The following is a 9,527-nucleotide window of genomic DNA, read 5'->3' as shown; positions in this document are numbered from 1 at the left end:
TGTACCATCTGAGCTACCCTAGCACGAATCACATCTTCTATTCCGCCAGTAACTCGTCTCCTACCTTCCAAACTTCACAGAATCTTTCTTGCGGACCCTGCAGAACTAGCACTCCTCGGAGAAAGTATACTGCGGAGGCATGGCTTAGCCACTCCCTGGTGGCAAAGGTCCCTAGTTCGAGTCTTGATCTGGCACACAGTTTTAATCTTCCAGGAAGTTTCATATCAGCGCACATTCCGTTGCTGAGTGGAAATTTCATTCTGTAAACATCCCCCAGGCTGTGGCTAAGCCATGTCTCCGCAATATCCTTTCCTCCAGGAGTGCTAGTTCTGCAAAGTCCGCAAAGTCTGCAAAGGTAGGAGACGAGGTGCTGGCGGAATAAAAGCTGTGAGGAGGGGTCAGGAGTGGTGCTTGGGTAGCTTAGATAGTATCACCCTTAGCCTCCACTACCGTTAGATTAGAATTTTGTGCTGACGTCGTGGTTTCTATCCGAGAACCAATCATGGGGACATTTCCGCTCTTCAGTATCTTTTAAGGATTGGAACATTCCTTGAGAGGAATGATATTAAACTCCAATGCCCTCCATTCAGTACTTACATTCATCGGTCACCAGAGTGCCTAGCATTTTCCGCAAGTCCCTGTACTTTGTTTTGTTATCATTCCTTTTCACGATCCTCATTCGAATGGAGAAAGGGTACAATTACTGTCAACATACCCGTGAAGACCTCGATATTAAGGTCGTGCCAAGAGATGTGCGATAGAGGCAACAGTGCTCTAGATATTGGTTCCATAAATTTGCTTGCTGGCATTTTGTGAAAATACCATCTCTATCGAAAGCTTTCCAAGGAAGATCCCTGAATACCTTGTTCACTTCGTACTGACAGAATCGACCGATTACAAAACCAGTGGTCCTTCTACAAGTCCTTGCATCTCATGATCCAATTACACAGGTCTGCGACTGAAAAACTGCATAGGATTTTTTAACATTTTCTTATGGGTTTTGACCTCCCGAAAACAGGAAAAATATTCAAAAAATTCTATCACATAGCTTTTACGTATATTTCAGTATTTACGTTCATTAGTAATAAACCTATGTGGTTTTTTAAATTAATGATTATTAAAAATTATATCAATTATAATTGATAAAATAAACTTAAATTCAAAAAAATTTACTATGTTAACTATTCTTTGTTACCACTTGCAGGTTTTACCGTGCACTGCTGGGCGCCAGAAGCAAATGTAAACAATCTTATTATTCAGTTTTATCGTGTGGCGACAAGTCAAATGACGATTTGTGTCTCGCATGAAATGAAGAGAAACTCTCAGTAGACATATTGCTATTGAAGTGAACAGTGCTGTTGTTTCTGTCCAGTCATGGCTACAAGAAGTTGCGTTATTTCTCCAAACAGTTTTTCTTATATCTGTGGTGAATACACTATTAAAAGTCAACAGAGAAACGTAAGTGATTTTGTGAGGGAAGTTTATTTTGCTTACTTTAAATTAAAACTTGGTGATCAAGACAAACCATGGGCTCCGCATAAGGTGTGTACAAGATGTGAAGAAGATCTTCCTTTGTGGTTTAACGGTAAGAAAAATGCATTTCGATTTGTAATTCCTATGATATGGCGTGAACATAAAAACAATACCACTGATTGCTACTTCTGTTCAGTTGACGTAAAGGGATTCAATTCAAAAAACAAAAGAAGCATAAGTTGTCCTAACCTTGATTCAGCTATACGTACAGTGAGTGCTCCATAGTTCTGAAATACCTATCCCGCAGCCACTTTCCAGTTTGGATGAATACCCGAGTGAGTTGGAGGACGAAGTTACATTACTCCTCAGGGTGAATCAAGCTCAGATTTTTCTTCAGACGAAGATGAAAGGCCTCAACTATTTTCTCAAAGTGAGCTCAATGATGTAGTAAGAGATTTAGGTCTTTCAAAAAATGCAGCCGAACTGTTTGGTTCCAGATTAAAAAATAAAAACTTTTTTTCATCTGGCACCTCATTTTCTTGGTACAGGCATCGATAAAAAGAATTTACCCAGTTTTTCTCAAAAGAAGGAAATTTAGATTCTTGCAATGATGTGGAAGGACTCATGCATTGCTTTGATATGCAGTATGACTCATCTGGATGGCGCTAATTCGTTGATTCATCCAAAACTATTCTTAAAGTAGTATCTTTGCACAATGGAAATAAATTTGCATCGCTACCGATGGGACATTCTGTGCATATGGAAGAAAACTATAGCGATTTGGCCATTAGCCTGGAAAAAATCAAATATTAGGATCATCAATGGAAGGTTTGTGAGGACTTCAAAATACTCTCGATGCTTTTGGGCCACCAGGCACGCTATACTAAATACCCATGCTTGTGGGATAGTAGAGCCAGAGAACAGCACTGTACTAAAAGTGATTGGCCACCCCGAGAAACTTAAAACCTGGAGAGAAAAATGTTATTAATACTATTTTGGTGCCACCAGAAAAGGTTTAGTTGCCCCCTCTCCATATTAAATTTGGGTTGATGAAACAATCTGTAAAATCGCTGCAAAAGGATGGGGACTGTTTTAAATATCTATGTACAAAATTCTCGAAGCTGTCAGAAGCAAAGTTGAAAGAGGGAGTTTTCACTGACCCCGACATAAGAAAACTTTTTAACCGACACGCTCTTTGTGGAAAGTATGAATGAGAAGGAAAAAGAAGCTTGGGTATCGTTCAAGGATGTAGTGCGAAAGTTTTTGGGAAATACTAAGGATCCTGACTACAAAACCATTGATGCTAGTAGCATACGAAGCTCAAGGATGCAAGATGAGCTTGAAGGTTCATTTTTTGCACTCCCACATAGACAGTTTTCCTGGAAACCTGGGAGCTTCCAGTGAAGAACAGGGGGAGCTGTTCCACTAGGATGTCCGTGATATCGAGAGACGGTACCAAGGAAGATGGGATGTCACTATGCTTGCTGACTACTGTTTGATGCTTAAGCGGGAAACTAAAGATGGAAATCGGAAAAGGACTGGCTAAGTATAAAGGAAAACAGGAAAAGGTTTCATAAAAAACATGAATAAGTATAATATTGTTACTATATGTCTCAAAATAATGTTTCGTTAGTTGTAAAAATATATTATGTTTGATAATTGTATTATTATGTTTGATAATTATAATATCGATAAATTATTATATGTATTATGTGTGATAATTTTTTCCAATTTTTGTGTTTGAATTTGCAAAAAAGCTTATGTTACAGAAAAAAATGGACATAACTTCCGAAATCAGCGCATTCTAAAACATATAATTCAGTAAAAATATCTCAAGCAGCTGACAAAAATATTTTTTTGCTTACCTGTGTTATATTTGGCAGGTATTGATGATTCTTACTATAATCATTTATTAGCATGATAAATTCAGACGGACCTACAAGTCTACAATCGTTATATAGATTGCTAGGATGCATATGGACTGGGAAATGTGTGCCTGAAGAAATAAGAAATGGAATACTAATTGCAGTGTTCAAGATGGGAAACCGAAAAGTGTGTGATTAATATCGATGGATCACATTCATACCACAAGTAGCAAAAATAATGGCGAGAATACTGGAAAGAAGATTGAGGGGAAGAAGTGGAAGGTCAGCTACAAGAGGAGCAGGATGGTTTTGGACTTGGTAGATCAACAGTGAACCCAATCTTTAGTAGTGGACAGAAAGGCACTGGGACTACGGGAAAGATCTGGTGACGATATTTCTTGACGAAGGCATGTGGTAGTGTTCCCAGAGAAAAAGTATGGGAGATCCTAGAGAGACAGGGAGTTTTAAAATAAATGATTGAAATTCTTCAAGCAGTGTATTACCAAAGCTTCAGCTGTATCCAAACCCAAGTTCGAAGGACATTCGTTTAGGAATATTATGGGGTTAAGATGGCAGATGAAATCGTTAAAGTAACAAAAGAATAGCATAGAGGAAGGCTGATATAGTTACCCTATTTGTCTATGGCATTATTTTGTGGGGAACCAACACTAAAGATGTACAAGAAGTACTAGACTTCTTAAATGGAAAAATCGAGAACTGTGTGTTGAAATGCATTGTGGAGTAAAGCAAGACTATGGTGTAACCAGAGGATACGTGCAACGTAAAAGACGAAATAACATCAAAGGACAGGATATTGAAATTGTGGACAACTTTAGGTACTGTGATAATGCTGAAAGCAACGGTGGAGGTAGGAACCAGCACGAGTGTAAAACAGAGCAATGACTTTATCAGTGTGTGAGGGGCCTAGTCGGGGGGAGGGAGTGCTATGAGGTTTAATGAAGTGCTGTATAAGACGTACTTAACCCCCATGTTAGTATACGCGTCGGAGACCTGGACAGTGACAAAAAGAGAGGAGTATAGAATCCAAGCCAGCAAAATGAAAGTCCTAAGAAGTATGTTAGGGAAAACGAGGAGAGACAGAGTGAGAAATGAAGCTGTTAGGAAGGATATTGGAGTAGAAAAGTTGAATGAGAGAATTGAAAGGAAAATGTTGAAATGGTTTGGGCATGTAAGAGAATGGAAGAGGGAAGAAAACGGATGGTGAAGGTCAAGTCTGAGGGCGAGAGGGAGACCCACAGCAAGTTGGATTGACTCGATCAAGACCGGTTTAAGAAGAAGGAATCTGGACAGTAACAGAACAGTTACGGAAGAAGAATGGTTGAAAGGCAGGGGAAAGTGGAAATGTATCATAAATTTCCCAACTCGGTTTGATGCTAGATAGAAGGGAAATGTCGAAGACAATGGGGTATTGCACATGCTCGAGAGCTTCTCAAAGATATGTTAAACACTCTGCAACTGATTCCAAGTGACCTTGCCATTTCGGAATGCTGTACATTGAACAGGTAGGTCTTTTATCTCAATGTTTTCTGTAAGCGAAATCTAACCACCAAACAATAAGCGTAATTAATTTCGCTGTTTTCATTTTGCATAAGAGGACATTCCAAATCGGGGCCTACCTAAGCAGCATAAAATCCAGGCGTTCTGGTCTCTGGAAACCACAAGTTGCAGGAAAGTGAAGTTCTCGTAACTCTTCCATGTACTACTGTGCCAGGAATGTAGAGCAACCGCATGTCTGAAATTTCCCGCCTTTTGATGAACAGCTTTCATTGCCCCTGGAACTGCTGAGGAGTACTAAAAACCGAGACGAACAACCACGTTTACGTAATTACGGAAACTTCATTGGCGTGCGTTTCATTACTGAATCGTGCACGGCGGGTGCGAGGAGGGAAAGCGGAGATCAAAGAGAATGCCGCCGTTGGCAGCGGACTAATGAGAGTCTGCACTCGTACCATGCAGCGCCTCTCCCCCCACCAGGGCCTTACACGACTTGCGCAACGTCAAAGAGAACTGGAAACGAAACGAACGTTGCTCATTATAAATGGAGCTAACCGACACGGTATTAATCACGTATTTTACGCGACCACCACCTTATGTCAAGAGCCCGGAAATCAGCACAAAAGGCTGTTAGAGATGAATCTCAGTCTGTTACAAGGCGATCTTATCAATGGCTTTCTTTCGATGGCCGTATTGTGTGAATGACCCCGGACGCCATCGTGAAAATATTTACTTTGGAAATACACGCTCACTTCTTCGTGTGTCAAGACATCGACTACCCGGGGGTGACAAAAGTCATCGGATTTCTCCTAAAATGGTGTCGGCCGTCCTTTTGCCCGGCGTAGTGGAGCGACTAGAGGTGGCATGGACTCAGCAAGTCGCTGGAAGACCCTTACACAAGTATTCAGCCAAAATGCTTTTATATAAAAAAACACTCCGTCTTCAGGCCACAAATGGCCCATCGGGACCATCCGACCGCCATGTCACCCTCAGATGAGGATGTGGATAGGAGGGGCACGTGGTTAGCACACCGCTCTCCCGATCGTTATGATGGTTTTCTTTGATCGGAGCTGCTACTATTCGGTCTAGTAACTCCTCAATTGGGATCACGAGGCTGAGTACACCCCGAAAAATGGCAACAGCGCATGGCTGCCCGGATGGTCACCCATCCAAGTGCCGGCCACGCGCGACAGCGCTTAACTTCGGTGATCTGACGGGAACCAGTGTATCCACTGTGGCAAGGCCGTTGCCCAAGTTGCTTTTATAGCCGTACAAAATTTCGAAAGTGTTGCCGGTGCTGGATTTTGTGCACGAACTGATCTCTCAATTATGTCCCGGACATGTTCGACTAGATTCGTGTGGGGCAATATGGCTGGGCAAATCATTTGCTCGAATTGTCCAGAATGTTCTTCAAGCCAATCGCGAACAGTTGTGGTCCAATGACATGCAGGATTCTTATCTATACAAGTTCCATCGTTGATTGGAAACATGAAGTCCGTGAACGGCTGCAAATGGTCTCCAAGTAGCCGAATATAATCATTTTCAGTCAATGCTCGATTCAGTTTGATCAGAGGACCCACATCATTTTATGTAAACGCAGCCCACACAATTATGCAGCCACTATCAACTTCCACAGTGCACTGTTAACAGCTTGGGTCCATGGCTTCGTGGGGTCTGCGACACACTCGAACCCTAACGTCACCTCTCACCAGATGAAATAGGGACTCATCTGACCAGGCCACGGTTTTCCAGTCGTCTAGGGTCCAATCGATATGGTTACTAACCCAGGAGAGGCACTCCAGAAGACGTCGTGCTGTTAGCAAAGGCACTCGCGTCGGTCGTCTGTTGTCACAGCCTATGAATTCCAAATTTCGGGCTGGCCGGAGTGGTCGGGCGGTTCTAGGCGCTACAGTCTGGAACCGGGCGACCGCTACGGTCGCAGGTTCGAATCCTGCCTCGAGCATGGATTTGTATGATGTCCTTAGGTTAGTTAGGTTAAGTACACTCCTGGAAATGGAAAAAAGAACACATTGACACCGGTGTGTCAGACCCACCATACTTGCTCCGGACACTGCGAGAGGGCTGTACAAGCAATGATCACATGCACAGCACAGCGGACACACCAGGAACCGCGGTGTTGGCCGTCGAATGGCGCTAGTTGCGCAGCATTTGTGCACCGTCGCCGTCAGTGTCAACGAGTTTGCCGTGGCATACGGAGCTCCATCGCAGTCTTTAACACTGGTAGCATGCCGTGACAGCGTGGACATGAACTGTATGTGCAGTTGACGGACTTTGAGCGAAGGCGTATAGTGGGCATGCGGGAGGCCGGGTGGACGTACCGCCGAATTGCTCAACACGTGGGGCGTGAGGTCTCCACAGTACATCGATGTTGTCGCCAGTGGTCGGCGGAAGGTGCACGTGCCCGTCGACCTGGGACCGGACCGCAGCGACGCACGGATGCACGCCAAGACCGTAGGATCCTACGCAGTGCCGTAGGGGACCGCACCGCCACTTCCCAGCAAATTAGGGACACTGTTGCTCCTGGGGTATCGGCGAGGACCATTCGCAACCGTCTCCATGAAGCTGGGCTACGGTCCCGCACACCGTTAGGCCGTCTTCCGCTCACGCCCCAACATCGTGCAGCCCGCCTCCAGTGGTGTCGCGACAGGCGTGAATGGAGGGACGAATGGAGACGTGTCGTCTTCAGCGATGAGAGTCGCTTCTGCCTTGGTGCCAATGATGGTCGTATGTGTGTTTGGCGCCATGCAGGTGAGCGCCACAATCAGGACTGCATACGACCGAGGCACACAGGGCCAACACCCGGTATCATGGTGTGATGAGCGATCTTCTACACTGGCCGTACACCACTGGTGATCGTCGAGGGGACACTGAATAGTGCACGGTACATCCAAACCGTCATCGAACCCATCGTTCTACCATTCCTAGACCGGCAAGGGAACTTGCTGTTCCAACAGGACAATGCACGTCCGCATGTATCCCGTGCCACCCAACGTGCTCTAGAAGGTGTAAGTCAACTACCCTGGCCAGCAAGATCTCCGGATCTGTCCCCCATTGAGCATGTTTGGGACTGGATGAAGCGTCGTCTCACGCGGTCTGCACGTCCAGCACGAACGCTGGTCCAACTGAGGCGCCAGGTGGAAATGGCATGGCAAGTCATTCCACAGGACTACATCCAGCATCTCTACGATCATCTCCATGGGAGAATAGCAGCCTGCATTGCTGCGAAAGGTGGATATACACTGTACTAGTGCCGACATTGTGCATTCTCTGTTGCCTGTGTCTATGTGCCTGTGGTTCTGTCAGTGTGATCATGTGATGTATCTGACCCCAGGAATGTGTCAATAAAGTTTCCCCTTCCTGGGACAATGAATTCACGGTGTTCTTATTTCAATTTCCAGGAGTGTAGTTCTAAGTTTTAGGGGACTGATGACCTCAGCAGTTAAGTCCCATGGTGCTCAGAGCCATTTGAACCATTTGAACCAAATTCCGCCTCACTGTCCTGGAGGATACTTTCGTCGTACGTCCCATATTGGTTTCTGCGGTTATTTGTAAACTATGTCAGACAACGATTATTCATAAAACAGTCACGCTCTAGACGATATCTAAACTCCACTTGACTATTGAGGAAAAATTTATAAATAATAGTTATATGATATAGTTTAGAAATTTTAATATGTACCGTCTTCGTACCACTTTATAAACATTAAGTGCTGTTCTTCTATGGACAGCATCGGCATTTATAGTGGTTTTTAAGAACTACGTCTGTTTTAAGAAATTGTAAGGGATCACCCAGGTTTCCCATCAGCCCGACCAACGTTCTGCATATCTATTTACCCGCGGATGCGCATGCGCGCTCCACATGAACATTCTCTCCAGAATGTTTCTCAATCCTTTTTACGTAAACGAGGGACCGATGCTGCTTAATTTTACATAATCCCATAGACGAACATATACGGTCGGTTTTATTTTAGCTTTTGCCCTTTATAGGTATCACGGGAGCTTTCTATGTTGTTTTATGCTATCTTTTATCTGACGTCCGCTACACAGTGAAAAATTGCTATTAACGCTAGGTCTTCCCATTCCTTTTTCTGAACAGAATATGACTTGATTTTGTGAGTATTTTCATTCTGTATACCTTTTCATGCTCAGAATGGTCAACAAACCAATACCGACAACGATGGTACAGGTGTACACTCCGACGTCGCAAGCTGAATATGAAGAGATAGAGAAAGTATATTCGAATATCGAAACGGTGATTACGTAAAACGAGATGAAAATCTAATAGTAATAGGGGACTGGAATCCAGTTGTAGGGGAGGGAGCAAAAGAAGAGGTTACAGGAGAATACGGACTTCTGACGAGCAATGAGAGAGGGGAAGGATTAATTGAGTTCTGTAATAGCGAATACTTTGTTCAAGAATCAAAAGAGGAGAAGGTATGCTTGGAAAACACCGGGTGATACGGGAAGATTTCAGTTAGATTACACGATGATCGGGCAGAGATTCAGAAATCAGATACTGGATTGTAAGACTTACCCAGGAGCAGATATGGACTCAGATCAAAATTTAGTGGTGAAGAGTAGTAGGTCGAAGAGATTAGTCAGGAAAAATCGATATGCAAAGAAATGCGATACAGAAGTACTAAGGAACGACGA

The 9,527-nt window shown here is 43.8% G+C and overlaps 1 pseudogene; it reads right to left on the bottom strand.

Annotated features, from left to right (window-relative positions):
- Nucleotides 1-5,986: 5,986 nt before the first annotated feature.
- LOC126459656 (5S ribosomal RNA) lies at nt 5,987-6,104 on the bottom strand (annotated as a pseudogene).
- Nucleotides 6,105-9,527: the final 3,423 nt, after the last annotated feature.

This window comes from Schistocerca serialis, chromosome 2 (assembly GCF_023864345.2).
Source record: "Schistocerca serialis cubense isolate TAMUIC-IGC-003099 chromosome 2, iqSchSeri2.2, whole genome shotgun sequence".
Taxonomy (NCBI): domain Eukaryota; kingdom Metazoa; phylum Arthropoda; class Insecta; order Orthoptera; family Acrididae; genus Schistocerca; species Schistocerca serialis.
The sequence above is the reverse complement of the archived record's forward strand: the minus strand, read 5'-3'. Positions and strand labels throughout refer to the sequence as shown.